Source organism: Eschrichtius robustus, chromosome 19 (genome assembly GCF_028021215.1).
Source record: "Eschrichtius robustus isolate mEscRob2 chromosome 19, mEscRob2.pri, whole genome shotgun sequence".
NCBI classification, from domain to species: Eukaryota; Metazoa; Chordata; class Mammalia; order Artiodactyla; family Eschrichtiidae; genus Eschrichtius; species Eschrichtius robustus.
In genome coordinates, this window is record NC_090842.1 from 3,991,618 (window position 1) to 4,009,291 (window position 17,674).

Here is a 17,674-nt window from a genome sequence, read left to right on the forward strand (position 1 = left end):
CTCCCCTGTGGGCTCTTAGCAGGGTGGCCGAGGTGCCCTTTAGAGGAAGGGTGGAGACACCCAGAAAGGAACTGTATGGTTTGGGGATGTCTCCTGGGAGGTTGCTCTGGTGGCCTCCTGACCCCAGGGCCCTGTCAAGTGGAGGGAGGGGAAGCTTTGTGGAGGCCGGCTGCTGCTGACCTGCGGGGATTAAGCCTGGGGTTTTAATGGGATAGAAGAGGTTATGTCAGAGGGCAGGAGAGGATTTCAGAGCTGCTGAAAGGCACAGACTGGTGTCAGGAGGAGCCTTCCTAGCTCAGCTTGAACTTGCTGTGTGACCCCAGGCAAGTCACTTTCCCTCTCTGGGCTGCAGCTGAATAATGGACACTGGGATTTTCCCAGGCTGAATTCTCCCTGCAGAGCTGAGGAAACGCATTCTGGAGGGTCATTTATCCAGTTTACAACTTCCACAGCCGGCCCTCAATAGCTTCCTTTCTCTCCCACAAGAGCGCCAGGGCCAAGCCAGCTCTGCACCAGCTGGACGCCCTCCAAGAAAAACTCAGGCTCCAGGGGCCGCCTGTCAGAACCAGATGGGAGGTCTAGGCGCCCCACCCCTATGTAGTGGGAATGAGGCTCCCCGAACCAGTCCTCCAGAAGCTGAGCTCCTGGGATGTCCCGATTCTGCCCCGGCCAAGAAGATAACACCGCGTCCACCCAAGTTCTCCCGAAAATCCCCACCCAGAGCAGGGTGGCAGAGGTTACGCACATGTCCCAGCCTTCACCCCTTTTTCTATGGAATTCAGCTTTGGAGAAATTTCTCTCAAATTCATAGGAAGTTCCCCAGAAACAAATGAAGGACACTCACTCACGAGTCCATTCTGAGCACCGATGGCCAGAGGAAGGGAAATGCTTCCTGCGCAGAGGCTGGCAAGGGCAAGGGTGCTATTGGCCACCTGCTCTGGCCTCACCTGCTGGTGGCCCTGGTGTTACTATTAACAGGAGGAATGAAAGTCATCATTTAGCTTCTGAGAGTTTCCAGTGAAGATGTATCACTTGATACGGAAAAAGAGTGCATCTCCATGACACTGCTGTTTCACAGCAGTGAAAACTGAGGCTCGGGCAAACAGTCTTACAGCTCAGCTCCTCAAAAGCCTAAATGTCGAGCCACCATGCGATCCTGCAATTCCACTCCAGGGTACACACTCAAGAGAAATAAAAACATATGTCCACACAAAAACTTGTACACAGACATGCACAGCAGGGTTATTCACAACAGCTAAGATGTGGAAACAGCCCAAACGTCCATCAGCGGATGAATGGATAAACCAAATGTGTTCCATCCATACGATGGAATGGTATTTGGTCATAAAAAGGAATGAAGTTCTGGCACCTGCAATGACATGGATGAAACTTGAGGACATAATGCTAAATGAAATCAGACCCAGAAGGATAAATACTGTATGGTCCCACGCATATGAACTGTCCAGAACAGGCAAGTCCATGGAGATGGAAAGCAGTGGTTGTCCAGGGCTTGGGTGATGGGGTAAAATGGGGAGCGACTACTAATGGGTTTCTTTTGGGGTGAAAAATATTCTAGAACTAGATTACTGGTGATTGCAACACTTCGTATTAAAAAATCATCGAAGTGCATACTTTACATTCATTGTATGTGAATTATATCTCAATAATTCAAAAAACCAGCTGAAACTCTGAGACGTGCAAGGTGGCAAGGCCTGGGAGGCGATCCCCAGGAGGGGCAGAACTCCCCGTGGGGCTCCTGACTCTACATTACGTAAAGTTTGTGCCATGATCCTGGAGATGGAGAGTAACTGAGAGGCTGGAAAACAGGGGGGTCATTACTGCCTCTGGAATCAGAATGTCAGGGTTCATACCCTGGCTCCTCCACTTACTGGCTGTGTGACCTTGGGCAAGTCACATAACCTCTCTGTGCTTCAGTTTCCACCTCTGTATATGGGGCTGGTGATAACAGGGAATGTGAAGGTTGGATGAACCAACGCATGGGAAGCCCCTTTAACCCCTCGCCTGGGGCTTCAGGCAGCCCCCTAACCAGAGCCCGCTGTGTCCCGGGAGCCCAACACTCACACAGTCAAACCCTCCTCTTCCCAGCCCAGGTTTCCCTGACGTCCAGCCTTCGTATGTGATCCCCCTCATGCGGACTGCCCTGATCGCACAGATGTCAGGAGGCCCCCTAGACGCTCAGGTGTCCTTTCCAGGGATCTTCTCTAGCACTTGGAAGAAGTCACTGAGGTCCCGTGGCCGCGGGGACTCCTAGGTTTGGGAGAGGCCCTAGAAACCAAGGGAGGAGAGCTGCGTTCCGGAACAGCCTCTTTCAGGTTCCGTGCTGCTCTGTACTTCTGGACCCCCCTGGGTGTGTTGAGGACAGACTGAAGTGTGCGTGTGCACAGGAGAGAGTGAATCCATTTGGAGACCTATTATTATTATTTTTTTGGCCGCAAGGCTTGCAGGATCTTAGTTCCCCGACCAGGGATTGAACCCGGGCCCTGGCAGTGAAAGCGCCGAGTCCTAACCACTGGACTGCCAGGGAATTCCTGAGACCTTCGAGAGAGACATACCCCCGGCAGGAGATGATGTGCATGTGCATATGAGTGGACACGCACATAACAAATCACTAGAACTGTTGTCCTCCGGGGCCCACCTGGCCCCAGAGCCAATGCCACTTGACAATGAAATCACTCCTTCCTTCATCAAACTGTCACTTGGTGGTTTTGGGCCCCTACCTCCAACCCAGCTCACTTCCCCATTTCACTGACGGGCACTGACGGGCACTGACACCATCTCTCCAGCTCCTAACACGTGTCCCCCACTTCCACCCACTCCCTGGCCCTCGTCACCCACACGTGACGCTGCTAGCCTGACCTCCATAATGGCTCTGGTCCCCGCCTCCCCCGCTTGGGCTCTCGTTACCTCTGAACTGTCCTTCTTGTGTTTAATGTTACAGGTAGGTCAATCCCCGTCCAGGGGTTCTCCGTGGCCCCCGACACAGCGAAGAGCACCCCCAGGCTCCCGAGAGCCTCCCTGAGAAGACTCAAAGGCTGTCCCAGGCCCCTGCTGGCGTCCCCCGGCCCCTGCCCAAGGTCACAAGCCAGCCCTGTCCGATGGAAGTTTCCATGATGATGGAAACATTCTCTTCCTGCACCGTCCAATATCGTGGCCACCATGTGGCGATTGAGCACTTGAAGTGCGGCCAGTGTGACTGAGGAATGGAAGTTTTGATTTTGTCTCATTATATTTATTTATTTATTTTAATTTTAATTTTTGGCTGCGTTGGGTCTTTGCCGCTGCGCGCGGGCTTTGTCTAGTTGAGGCGAGCGGGGGCTACTCTTTGTTGCGGTGCGCGGGCTTCTCACTGAGGTAGCTTCTCTTGTTGTAGAGCAGGTGCTGTAGGTGCATGAGCTTCAGTAGGTGTGGCACGCAGGCTCAGTAGTTGTGGCTCGCGGGCTCCAGAGTGCAGCCTCAGTAGTTGTGGCGCAGGGGCTTAGCTGCTCCACGGCATGTGGGATCTTCCCCTGGGATCGAACCCGTGTCCCCCGCATTGGCAGGTGGATTCTTAAGTACTGTACAACCAGGAAAGTCCCTTGATTTTGTTTCATTTTAATCAATTTAATTTTACGTTTTACGTTTCGATGGTCATATGTGGCTAGGCCTGGCCCCTCGCTACTCCAAGTGTGTGCCCTATGGATCAGCCACATCAATACAACCTGGGCCTGGGGAGGATGCAGATGACCTCAGAGCCTCGAGGGAGGGAAAGTCCCCATCTGGTTTGTCAGGCACCACCCTGACCCACTTGAATCAGAACCTGCCCCTTAAGATCCCAGGTCACTTGAGGGCACATTACAGTTTGTCTCCTCCCTTCACACCTCCCCCATCTTCCCCTTTCAAAACCCAATAAGTCTTCAGAATCTTGTTTCCGACACCACCTCCTCCAGGAAGCCCTCTCAGATTGCTCCAGCCGATTGGGAACTCTCTGTCCTCCGAGCCCCTGGAGTCCTCTGCATCCTTCCAAGGCCCCAAAGCTTGCCGTCCACGTGGGGCTTAGCCCCTCCCCTGCTCAGGTGGCCAGGAGGGCCTCCAAGGCATGACCTGTGACTTACTTTCCATTCTCCCCTCAGCCCCTCCCAGGCCTGGCACCCAGCAAGTTGCTCGAGAACTGCCCCGGCAGCTGCAGTTGCAAGAAGCCAACGTCGTTCCAAACCAGGGCAAGGAGAACAAAGTTGGTTGCGGGCTATTTGCTTTTATTATTCCTTCCACTGGGCTCGCCCCACCGGTCTGACCCGCTGGCTGCCTCACTCCAAGCCCGAGCACCTGGGAGGTGACAGAGCCCTGAGTCAAAGGCATCAAAACCAGAATGAAAGGCCAGGCAGGTGGAGTTATGGGTTTCAATAAGCCAAATAAAACCTCACACGCTTTTCATGAACCGCTCTACAGGCCAGGAGGAGTGCCGCAGCTTTGTCACGCAGCACGTGTCAGGCCTCCGACAGCCCGCCTGCAGCCCACCTTCGGGACCCCGGAGGACGCTGGGCATCAAGGGCAGAGGCGGGTCAAGGGCAAGGTCTTTCCTCCCCCAACACGTTTCCTCTCACCTCCACACACTGGGCAGCGCCCCCCACGCGGCGGCCCGGGCTCTGAGGATCTCCCCTAACGCCAAAGCCTCGAAGGCCAACGCTGACCAAGCGCCATGGCCATCCAGAACTCCCCCGCCCTGGACAAGGCCCCCAGAACCAGTCCGTGTGCCTGGGACTCAGACAGGCGACATTTAATCCCATCTGGCAGCTCAGCCTGCCCCCGAGAGCCGTTTCTCTGAAGAGCTTGCTGCGAGGAGCCGCCGGTTCAACCTGGGAACCCAGGGCTGCAGGTCATATCTTGGCTCTAACCCCGGAAGCCGCCAGCAACCTCGCTTTTCTGTGTCCTCCTCTGCCAGGCGGGGGATCGAAACCCCCGCCTCCACCCCTGGGGCTCAGGCAGGAAGTGGCCTCAGCTCCACGCAGAGACGACCTCCAGGGGCTGAGATACAAACAGGCCTATCCAGGCTGAGGGCAGGTGCAAAGCCCCGAAGAGACCCACCCAAACCCACACAAGCCCAACGTGGCTCCAAGGCCCTCGCCACAGCACGCTAGGGTGACAGTGTGATCAGAAGTCAGGGGTTCCCGAGAAGCAGGGAAAACACACATTGACATGAGACTGCAGTCACCAGCAAAGGCCGGCTGTGCTCCCACACTGAGCTGGGAGACCTGGGGGGCCTGCCCTGGACCTCCAATCCCAGCTGGAAACAAGACGATAATGACAATCACACTAACGATAACACTGACAGCAGGTAAACATCCATGGAAGGCCCACTACGCGCCGTACACCATGCTAGCCACTTTCAATGTACAAATCCTTTACTTCCCACAGCGAGCTCAGGAAGTATCATCCTCCGCATTTTACACTTGAGTCAACTGAGGCACAGATCATCCAAGTAGCCTGCCCAAGATCTCACAAGGAATAAATGGCAGAGCCAGGATCTGAACCCTGACCACCTGGCTTCTGAGCCCATGAGCTCAACTGCTGGGCTATGCCCCCTCCTAAATAAAGGGGAGGTCGCGCCTACCATTACAACGTGGGAGCACAGAGGAAGGAGTAAAGTAACCAGTCCTAATGGGTGAGCCCAGGAAGGTTTCCACACTTCTGAGCCTGGAAGTCTAGGCAGTGGAAAGAGCCTGGGGCTTCCTTGGTGGCGTAGTGGTTAAGAATCCGCCTGCCAATGCAGGGGACACGGGTTCGAGCCCTGGTCCGGGAAGATCCCACATGCCGCAGAGCAACGAAGCCCGTGCGCCACAACTGCTGAGCCTGCGCTCTAGAGCCCGCGAGCCACAACTACTGAGCCCACGTGCCACAACTACTGAAGCCTGCACGCCTAGAGCCCGTGCTCCGCAACAAGAGAAGCCACCGCAATGAGATCCCCACTCACCGCAAAGGAGAGTAGCCCCCGCTCGCCGCAACTAGAGAAAGCCCACGCCCAGCAACGAAGAACCAACACAGCCAAAAATAAATAATAAATAAAATAAATAAATTTAAAAAAAAAAAAAGAAAGAGCCTGGACAGAGCTTGGCAGAGGGGCAGAGAAGGTCAGGCTAGATACACAGGCAGGGAGTTCACTGCCAAGGGCCTTGCCTCCCATGCCTCCCATGCTAGGAAGCCAGGCTCTGTCAAGGAGCAGCAGACCGCAGCAGAACCATCCTGGAAATGTTAATATACTACACAGAGCAGTTCAAATATGCCGGAGGCCTATTACATTCCACCCTGGAGGTGGCCTCAAGAGCACCAACCACCATGACATTCCAGAACCAAAGGGTGTCCATCAAGGGGATCTGATCTCTATGGGGTCCCCAGCACTGACTCCCAGGAGACCCTAAGAGAGAAGCAGAGGCAGAGCAGTGCGGCCAGCTGGTCTCTTCCTGGCAGGCGTTACCACCGTCAGTGACTCCACGATGGCAACAGAGTCAATGTTGTGACACTCCAGGGGTCAGGGACCCTCTGACTAATGCTCCCCTCTCTCAAGCCGGTCCCAGCCCTGCTCTAGCTGCAACTATGCTAATGAGATGTCAGCTATCAGCCCCATCTATGGATGGAGAAACTGAGCGAGACAAAGGTGAAAGGTTTCCCAGGAGCCTCCTCCCCAGGTACCTCGCCTGTCTCTGGGTCACGGGTCTAGCTGGCTGCCCTAGCCGCTGATCAACCCCTGCATGCTGAAGTCGAGGATGAATATTCATGAGCCTATCTGGTTCCACACTTCCATTTCTGGCCCAAGTTAATAATTTACCATGGAGTTTCATAAAAATCAGACATAGCTCATTAGCAGCTCCCCAAAAGGCACACCAGGCTTCTCACTGATCCTGGTGACGGGCTGGTCCTTCTTCTGTGACAAGTAACAAGGCCCTTATTTTGAGAAACAACCCTTATTTGTACAGGGATAGTGAACCCGAAACTGGCGGATCCCGCTGCCATGGGAGACCACCTAGGCGTGAACCTCCCAGCTGCCCCGCCAGAACACCAAGGCCTCTGCATGAAGCCCCACCATGTACAATTCAGGACACTTAGGAAGTTGTCCCTGGAAAAGACAAGGCCACCACCTACCTGGACACAGAGCCGGCAGGCGAATGGAGTATGTGTTCCAAAGAGGCTCCAACACCTCCCACCCCCATGCTCTGCTAGCACCTTGCTATGCCCACATCGCCAAGTGGGGCTTAACTCCCCTCCAGTTGACCCCGGGCATGCTCATCCCTCACTTGCAAGGAATAGAATGTGGCATAAGTGAAACTGTGTGACTTCTGAGGCTGGGTCCTAAAAGGCCATGCAGCTTCCCCCTTGTGAGCCGGGACCCCTGCCTTTGGAGCCCTGAGTCCCCACATAGGAAGCACGGCTTCCCCGAGGCCACCATGATGTGAGGAAGCCCAAGCCACATGCAGGGGCCACACGGAGGTGCTGGGACTGAGAACCCCAGCCGAGGTCCTGGCCAGCAGCCAGCAGCACCTGCCAGACAAGAGAGTGGAACAAGCCCTCAGATGATCCCCGAGTCTGGCCACCAAATGGCCTCCAGCCTCCCAGTCTTCGTAGCTGAGGCCCCAGGCCTCATGAAGCAGAGACCACCTGCACCCCATCGTGCCCTTTCTGAATGCCTGACCCACCGCACACGTGAGCGTAATAAACGACATCGTATTATAACCACACATGTGCTTGTGAAGGCCTCCTCCATCCCAGGGAGTCCAGGGAGCTGTTGACGTGGCCCACCCAACCACGGGCCAGCATGCTGTCACGGTGAGTGCTGAAGTAGAGATGGGGTGAGGTCTGCCTGGGTGGGAAACTTCTCAAAAGAGCAGTGGTGGGGAGAGAGAGTGACATCTTTGTCCCTGGGCCCTTAAGATCTAAGATAAAGGCTGAGGATACTTGTGCCACTCATTCCCAGAGGGGGTGAGAAGCCCGTGTGCCAGCCCCCTCTGCACACAGCTGCCGGCCCTGCCTCACCTCACCCCATCCTTTCTTCAACTGCTCTCCGGCAGGCAGCCCCACCCCGCCAGGCCCCTCCAGGGAGTTCAATTAAGACCCAGGCACTACCTCCTCCTCCCCTTCCTTTATGTTCCCTGCCAGCCCCCCTTTTCTCTTGTCAGATAATCACGGGAAACCAGCAAACGGTTGACACAGTTACCAAGACGACAGAAGTTAGGACTGGAGGAGCTCTGAAAGCTAATCCTAAATGAATTATAGGACAAGAGTGACAAGGGGGTGGAGACCAGTGTCGGGCAGCTTCAAAGAAGGCCCCAGTGTACGAGACGAGGTGCCGTCTGCCCCTGGCGTGGGCTCTGTCGCTGGCTTGAGGGTGACACTGGAGTCCTCTGGGGGTGGAGCGGTTGGAGAAGGAATTCATTAAAATGAAATTCTCCACTGGAGATGGTCTGGCAACGCCACCCGCCACCCAGGAAGACCCAGGGTCCCGGGCTCACCCCATTTTCCTTTTCTGACATGGGGGGCAGTGGGAAAGGGGCCAGGACGATCTAATCAAGGCGATTCCATTTCTTCTTTACTTATTTAGAACTTACCATCTTGTGACCAGAGCGTCGTGCATGGCCCCAGCTGGCTGACAGCCATTTCGAGTCTGAGCAAAGGGGCCTGCCCAGCCCCAGGGGCCACGGGCAATGTGCTCCTTGCCCTGGCCACTGCCCCCCATCAAGCATGACTCATCCAGGTCCCTCGGGAAGCACCTCCTTCCTGACATCGGTCCAGAATCCAAGACACAGGCAGAGCGAAGTCCAAACGTAAACACGGCTAACGGTTCCACAGTGCCTGGTCCGTGTTTCCACAGATTAACTCACCGAATGCTCACAACAACCCGAGGAGGCAGGCCCTACCACTGGCCCCATTTAACAGATGGGGAAACTGAAGCCCAGAGAAGGTAAGTAACCTGCCCAGAGCCACACAGCCTGTCAGGAGCTGAGACAGGATCAACCCCAGTGCTCTCACCCCACAGTCTTTGTTCCAACCAGCACTGTAGCATCAGAAAAGTTCGCTGACCTTGAAGCCCGCCAGGCAGACCCACACAGGGGCACCCCTGGGACCTCAGCTTCTTGCTGTTACCCACCTGAGGGCAGGCCCTGAAACCCCACGCACCACTTTCTTCCTAGGAGGCCCTTCCTGATTACTCTAATCCCCTGCTCTTTCACTTGCCAAGGACTCCTATGGAAATTAAAACCCCATTCTCAAACTTCCTGGAGACCAGTTACCGCCAGCTTAGTTTCCACAGTCAAGCCAAAGTGTTAGACCAGTTCTCACCCCTGAGCAAGCATGAGAATCCCCTGGAGGGCTGAGAACACACAGATTGCCGGACCCCACCACAGACTTCCTGCCTCAGTAGGTCTTGGTGTGGGGTTGGGGGTTCACGAGAATCTGCATCTTATCAGCTCCAGCTGGTGCCAATGCTGCTGGCCCAGGAACCCCACTTTGAGAACCACCGGGGTGCTGGCCCACACTCAGAGCCCCCTGCCCTGCCCTCTTCCTGCAGGACCCCATGGCTCTGAGGGGAGCCTCTGCTGATAGTTTGCCTCCAAGATGGAGGCTGTCCGAGCTGCCTTCCTAAAACAGATGGGACGAGGCACGCCGCCATCTGACCCACCTGTACCTCCAGATCACCCACCTCTCCCTGCCTGGTCCGGCCTGGGCCTTGGCGGTCATCTCCATGCTGGTCTCCCTCCTGCCCCTCAACCACCCGGAATCTATCTCAGCCCAGCAGCCAGAAGGAGCTGCTGAAGTCACACTGCCCCCTCCTCTGCTCCCAGCTCTCCCAGCTCATCCCCCACCCCTCTCCCCACGGCTCCTGCCCCTGCGGCCACACGGATTACCCTTGAGGCCTCAGGACCTTTGCACATGTTTGACCCTCTGCCTGGGACTTTCCCCTCAGCCCTCTCCAGGGCTAACCCCTCTGTTTCTTGGGGTCTCTGGCCACCCCCGCCCACACTCTGGCTACCCCATTCCCTTCTCCAGAGCCTGCACTGGGGGACACAGTGCCATGTGCTCGTTGCTGGGACGGGTGCTCTAGGAGGGCACGGCTCCTGGGAGCTTCTCGGCTGTATTTCCGCATGCCTGGGCCAGTGCCTGGCATGTTGTAAACACATGTGGAATAGACAGATGAACTTGGCAACTTTAAAGCCCTGGGTTCCCACCCACTTACAGCAGAATCAGGGTCACGTGTCACTGGCCTTATGACATTCAAGACGCTCCAAATGTGGTTCCGACCCACCCAGTGGCTTCATTTCCCACCACGCTGCTTCATCCCTCCTCGCCAAGCTCTCCTCTCCCCCTAATACTCTCCTTTCTGCCCTTCCTGGGAGGCCCAGTGCGAAGGCCGCCATCTTCCAGGGGCCTGGCCCAGCCCCCTGCGGGGACAGCTCTGCCTCCCACCAGCTGGGCCCTGCCTGCCCTGCCCCCACTCTCTGAGGGCAAGGGCTGGTCCTAGTGCCGCTGCCTGGTCTCCAGAGTGGGGAGAGAGGCCCCAGAGCCCAAGGGCCACTGGGCAGCCAGGGAGGCCCCTTCTGAGTGAGGTTCCATCCTGCCCACTCACTTTCTCCTTCCCATGCTTCAGGTCCAGGGCCCTCAGAGTCTAGAAGGGGTCCCGCTGTCTAGACACCCTCTTTAAAGGATGTGCAGGCTTCAGAGCCCTGCCACCAGCGGGCACCTCTAAGAATCAGGGCAGGACTGGTGGCCTTGCCTTTCAAGTGCCCAGACTAGGAAGGCCAGCTCAAACTTCACCTCCTCTCTGTGGCCTCTCAGATGCTGACTCCACCCCTACTTCAAAACCAGTCGGTGCTTCCTCAGCACTCCCAGAAATTTCTACACACGCCCCTGGGCACCAGCATTTTTTACCCTGAATTACTCAATCCACATCCCCCACTTCCACCAGGGCAGGGACGGCCCAGCACCCAGCTCTCAGCACACCTGGCATGAACTTAACATGCTGAATGTCTTAAGAGTGGCTTCCCTATTCTTGTTCATCCCTCCTCACTGTACTAGCCTCCTTTCACCCAGCCTCACCCCGCCTCTGCACACCTCACTTCCAAGGCCTGCCTCCAACGCCACCTCCTCCACGGAGGCTTCCTGGATTTCCTCCACCAGGGTGACTGATCCTGGGAGATTCCAGAGCACTCCGTCCTCACTCATCTCGCTCCCTATTCGTTCCTGAAGCAACTTGAGGATGAGACACAGACCTCCTTCGCTGCTCCTTCTGGGTCAACACAGGGCCCAGCACTTGCCCAGCTCAAATGGTGATATTTAGGAGGGGACAGACTGGTTTTGTGTCCCAGGAGCACAGAACTAGGTGAAATGCACGTGTGTGTTCCCTGTAAAAAGCAACATTCTAACAACCCACGGCGGCATGGCAGGTGCGACCCTCAGAGACCACCAAATCGAGAGGAGGGAGGGGCTGGGCCATCTGACCTCTGAGGTCCCTTCCAAGCCCAATGTTCCATGACTTCCCAACCCCGCAGGCCATTAAGCAAGTGGCCAAATGCCCACTGGGCGGCGGTCCAGGCCTGGTCAGAGGGCGCTTCCTGTCTCTCTGCAGGGGGAGAGGGAGAAAGAAGGCCCTGATCCTTCAAGGCTGTGGGCTTCCACTGGGTGGGCTCGGGCTCTGGGGGCGAGACCTGGGCCCAGATTAACTCAAATTCGGCCAACCCTCAACAAGCACTGCCCTCAGCTCTAATCCAGGCTGAGGGCAACCATCAACCCCAAGCTGTGGAAGGCCTGGCACCGGTGGGAACAAGCCGGAAAAATGCGTTTTCCCCTAAAGACCTGTAAAAAAAATTCTCACTGATTTTTTTCCCTTTTACCCCAAGCTTTTACAGCTCTAAATATGCCACACTTAGTAATTTTACGAGCAAACTAAGCTATACATCACACGGTTTTATGTTCCTAAATTAACAAAAGGACTTTAAATCTATATGGCGCTCTTAAAAAAAAAAAATGCACTGCATCTATTTTTATTCCCTCACCCCCAAATTCCCTCTTCCTTTCTAATACACTGCCCCCCACCTGCCCGAGTGGCTTCAAAATTTCTGACTGTGTAGCTAGACCAGCAAGGAGAGACAATTCCAGATATGAAAGTAGAACTGCTTTGTTGAGGGACCCTGTAAGAGGTGAGGCCACTGTCCTTTGGGAAAGGGTTACTTTAGCGGTTATTAAGGCCTGATTTTTTTTTTCCCTGCAAGATACAGTATGATAGGACATTCCCTAGTAGATGAAGAGGCCACATCTACCAACCCAATCTCACCAAAAATCTAAGAATTAGAAATCAACAGGTCCAGGCCTTCCCTGGTGGTGCAGTGGTTAAGAATCCGCCTGCCAATGTAGGGGACACGGGTCCCAGCCCCGGTCCGGGAAGATCCCACATGCCACGGGGCAACTAAGCCCGTGCACCACAACTACTGAGCCTGCACCCTAGAGCCTGCGAGCTGCAACTACTGAGCCCACGTGCTACAACTACTGAAGCCCACACGCCTAGAGCCCGTGCTCCGCACCAAGAGAAGCCACCGCAATGAGAAGCCTGCGCACCGCAACCAAGAGCAGCCCCAGCTCCCCACAACTAGAGAAAGCCCGCGCGCAGCCACAAAGACCCAATGCAGCCAAAGATAAATAAATAAATAAATTGATATAAATAAATAAGTAAATAAAAAAGAAATCAACAGGTCCCTCGAGGTCTTCCGATGTCCGTGTTCTTAGCTGCAAAGCGTGGGGTAGACCAGATGACCAGAGGGGCCCATCTGTACTTGACCTTGGAGAGAAGGAAGCACAATGGGGCTGCTCCATTCACACATGTCCACGTCCACGTCCAAGTGATATGGAGCCCTGGACTTGGAACAGAGGCCCAGGTCCAGACACTTCATCCCACTGCTGGCTCTGTCCCTGGGAGCTGGGTGGCCCTGGCCAGCTGCCCTCCAACCCTCCACTTCCTCCTGCACAGAAGGAAGCGAATCATCCCTGCCCCTGCCCCGTTCTAGGGCAGGAATCCAGGTATCGTCATGAGTGCTCCGAGAGCATAAAATAAACTTCTCCGGACTCCCAAGAGTCAAGAAGAAGCAGGAGAGTTTCCAACGGGGCCATATCAGGTTCCCACCCATGGAGTAAAAACAACACATTTAAGGCAAGAAAAAAATCTTAATGAGAACCAAATTGAGCAGGGGGGTGGGAACCAGACCAGGCCCCTTGGTGAAGGGCTGGGCCGCAGCTGGGACAAAAGGGCCCCTGGCTTTCCCAGCCTGACAGATGGAAATGTGGCGGCCCCTCCCCCTTTCTCAGGGGTATCGGAAGATTAATTAGTGATTGCCTGGAAAGTGCAAGATGGGAGCCGAAATGCTTGTCCCTGCTGAGTTTCTGAGCTGTAAATAAGCAGCTTTCTCAATCACAACTGAAATAGCAGTGCTGTCCTTTTATCTGAGTCAGATCCCATTAGGCCCAACCTGCCCCCAGAACAGGCTTTGGGTGGTTCCAGAGCCGCCCCAAAGCCATGGGTTTGCTCATGACCCGGCAGCTTCCCACAATGAACCAGAGCTGGGCACGAGCTCGGTCACAGCTGGCAACTGCAGACAACCCACCGCCCTCTCAGCTTCAGCTCCTGAGGGGGCACCCCGGGATCTGGCAGCTGGCAGCTGGAGGTCCACAGCTCTGGCCTGCCCTCACCTCCAGCTGCCTCCCCCAAACCAGGTGGGCCTGAGCACAGATCCACACACGGCCACACCCCGGGGCTTTCTGGAAGCAGTCTAGCGGGTAAGAAAGAAAATCTAGGCAGCTCCCCACCAGCCACTTGGGCCTAGGTTTACTTCTCCCAGGCAACACCAGCTCCCAGTAGGGGAAGCCCATCTCTTGCAAGCCTCTCAAAGGATGCGTAGAGAGGGGCCCAGGCCAGCTGACCCTCGGGGGAGAGAGGCAGCTGGGGGAAGAGAAACTGTTCTGGGGAGACCTGGATTCTCTGAGAACAGCCACCAGCAGGCTATGTGGCTTTGGGCCAAGCCCCAGCCCTCTCTGGGCCTCAGTTTCCTCACTGGAGAATCTGGAGTGTCCTTCCCAGCAGTGGACAGTAAATCCCCAGGGGAAGCCAGGGTCACCCAGAGTTCAGCATGGGGCCGGGGTGGGGTCAGCTGACAGCTGAGGAGTCCTCCCTCCGCGAGCTCCAGGAACAAGATAAGGGGGCCAGCAGGGCGCCACCGCCAACACCAACGGCCAATTCCCTCCCTCACTCGTTCAACAAATATTTATTAAGTAGGGACTCTGGAGCCAGACTGCCCGGGGTCAAAGCCCGGCTGCACCATTTACTGCCTGTGCGGCCTCAACCTCTCTGTGCCTCGGTTTCTTTAGGTGGCAAATGGGATTACATTAATACCATGTCTGGTACCGAATGGGCACCATAGAAGGACTGGCTGTTGCCACCTCCTCCTCCTTATTATTTTTATTATTATTTTTATTACTGGTCTGGCGCTGAGTCAGGCAGGAAAGAAACACACAGTCCCCACCTGCGTGGAGCTCGCGGTCTGGTGGAATTCAGGAAAGGGAGTAGCTGGGCACGCGTGTGCACAGAAGGGAGTCTTGAGAAGAGGCATTAGAGACCCCCCCGACCGCTACCCACCAGTCCCCAGCTCTCTGTGCCGCCTTCTCCTGGCACAGAAAGCATCCCCACCAGTGAAAGAGCACCAGAGGCCAGACACTGCGTCATGGGGTGCGAGGGGCCTGGTCCAAAGACCTGAGTTCAAGTCCAGCCCAACTGCTAAGAAGCCCTGTGATTTTCTGAAAATAATTCCACCTTAGTAATAATTACTACGATTACTATAGCTGTCACTTGCTAAGTGTTAACATCATCCCAGGCACTGTCCTCAGTACCCTGCAAGGATTCACTCCGTTAATCCCTTACACCAGATGTCAGCACACTTCTCCCGTAATGGGCCAGATAATGAGTCTTAGGCTTGGCCGTCCTTGTCACACCGACTCCACTTTGCTGTTGTAGCTCGAAAGCTGCCACAGATAAAGCTGCCACAGATAACACATCAAGGAACGGGCGTGGCCACATGCCAAGAAAACTTTATTCACCTAGTCAAGCAGTGGGCCGCAGAGGGCCAACACCTGCCTTACGCTGATGCTGAGGTAGACCCTATTATGGATCCCATTTCACAAATGGGAAAACTGAGGCCCAGAGAGCTCAAGCCACCTGCCCCAGGTCACGGCTCGGGAGAGGCAGAGCAGGACTTCAAACCTCCACTGTCTGGCCTCAGTCCTGTCACACAGGAGGAGTGGTGCCTGATGCCAGCCTGACTGTGAATGAACTGCCCCCCCCGGGAACGGCTGGACGGGCAGGTTCTGGGCCCTGGCTCTCTGCAGTTACAGACACTGTGACAGGATCCGGCTGTGGGGACACAATGGGGTCCCAGAAGCTCAAGAGCACTTAGGTGTCAGGAGGCTCTAAGGCCACAGAGTCACAGCATGCCAGGCTGGCCGCATCCAGGCCCCTCCGTCCTGGGCCAGTGTGGTGGGCAGCGGTCAGCTTCACGTCCCAGCTCTACCACTTCCCAGCTGGGCAAACTGCTAGCTCCCCTGAGCCTCACTTTCCTCATCCGTGAAATGGGCAGACACCAGCACTTAGCTCAGGGGTGGGAATGAGATTTACAGGACCGATTCCCAGAAAGCGCTTGCAAGGGAGCCTGAGGGTGATCACAAGAACCAGGTCATTCCTTTTACAATTCCATCTACTACTCTAACATGAGTTGACTGAAGCCCAGGGAAGCAAAGCCACTTGACCATGGCTCTTCTTTCTACACTATTACAGCAAAACTATCAAATGCAAACCCTAGTTGGGCAATTGAAAAAAAGAAAACTCTAGTGGAGGACAAATCTGCCTCCACAGACCCAGAGGACGTGTGCACTGACCTCCCCAGGGTCCCGACCAGCAGCCCTCACCTCTGCCGCTCAGGGCTTCACATCAGCCAGGACTGATTTTCCTTAATTGCTCTGCATTTCCAAGCCTGACACTTCCTCCTTTTCTCTCCGAGGCTCCCAGCGTAAAAAGACAATCGGTTACCTGATGAATAAATGTGCACCAGCAGTCACCCAACGGCAGGTAAAGTGGGGTGTAGATTACAAACACCTGTGCTTTTAAGAGCGCCGTACTTAAGAAGGTCCATTCTTGCCACAATCATGTAGTGAGTGTCTATTAAGACAAGGTGCAGCTCTGGGGGTGGCGCTGCAGGTACAAAGGCGGGTGGAGAGGCCACCAGGAGCCGCCAGCCAGAGCAGGAACGCTGGGCCAGAGCTTGGGTTTAAAGGGCCCTGGCACCAGCTCTCCGCCACCCGGGGTCTACCTATGGGGGAGCCTGGGGGAGCCGGCTCTGAGCCTGAGCGTGGGCCCTGCACCCTTTTGTCAGCTGGGGATTCCGGCTTTAATGTGGAACGGACCTGCCCAGTGTATGCAGTGCAGAGGGAAGAGAAGCGCCAGCTTTGCATTTCGGGTAGTGAAGGAAAAAGAGATCAAGAATACAGAGATACAAGATAAAGAGATCAAGTGCAGACTCTGAGAAATATTCTTCCTGTGAAAGTGGTGGAGACACCAAGCAAGAGACATAGAACTTGTCAGTTCCTGGGAAGGGCTGGGGACCCAAAACAGCCACAAAGAAACTCAACAAGAGTAAATGGACAGATTTCCCACAGAATGGAGAAGTCCTTTCCACTTTTCCCCCCTTCTAGCCTCCCTCTATGCTATCAACTTGGTGAAAACGTTTGCCCTGGTTTCAGGGTCAGCGAGGGCCACATCTAGCAGAGCTGGGTCCTCCCCGGGCCCATTCCCTCCCCCCATGCTCCTCCCAGGGGATCCAGGACAGCTGTGGGAGCCTCAGACAAAATGACAGGGGCTTCTGAACACAGAGCGAAAAACTCAAAACCCAACACCCGGCCACGTGCACCTTTTGCCAGCAAAACAGTAAACCTCCTCTGGCGGCCTCCTATGCAGAATTTTAAAAGCCCCAACATAAGAAGCCCAGAAACTTCCCCTCTCCTCCCTACTGCGCCCCAACGTCCCCCCAAACCCCCCAATCCATGGACGCCCCAACTTCCATAGGAACTGTGTGTCAACGCCCAGGGAAGATAAAACTCTGAAAGGAAGGAAAGGGAAATAAAAACAGCTCATTCCTAGATCAAGCGGTCACACCAGCCTTCCTGACCTGCGGGTCACGTGGCCCACCGGGGGTTAGGCCTGGTGAGTTACTCCTGACCCGAGGGGGCTCTGGAAGGGGGTGACAGTGCGCCAGCCAGGAGGGCCCCAGGGATCACCAAGGCTCCCACCTCCCTCACCAGGAACCCTGGCTCGCCTGCTTCCCTTTAGCCTACATGTAATTATTTTTAAGGTTTCAAAGTGCAAATAAGGTCAACACAAGAGGGGCTCCCCAAACCTCCCGCTGTCGCCCCCTCCCCTTTGGGCTGCAAGCGCGACTTGCCCCGAAACAGAAAGTTACAGGGCAGGCTGCTGTCAGCACGCAGGAAGGTTAGGGAAACAGGAAGCCACGCCAACCACCCTCCAGAGTTTCCCCTGGCCCCCTCCTCCGACCTCCGCAGGCACAAAACCTTCCAGGGAATCCCAGGCAGGAAGGGGGGCGGG

At 55.5% G+C, this 17,674-nt stretch overlaps 1 protein-coding gene across 6 annotated transcripts in view; it reads right to left on the reverse strand.

The window, feature by feature from the left end:
* GSE1 (Gse1 coiled-coil protein) overlaps positions 1–17,674 on the reverse strand; it is a 424,152-nt gene that overhangs the window by 93,520 nt on the left and 312,958 nt on the right. The window lies entirely within an intron of this gene.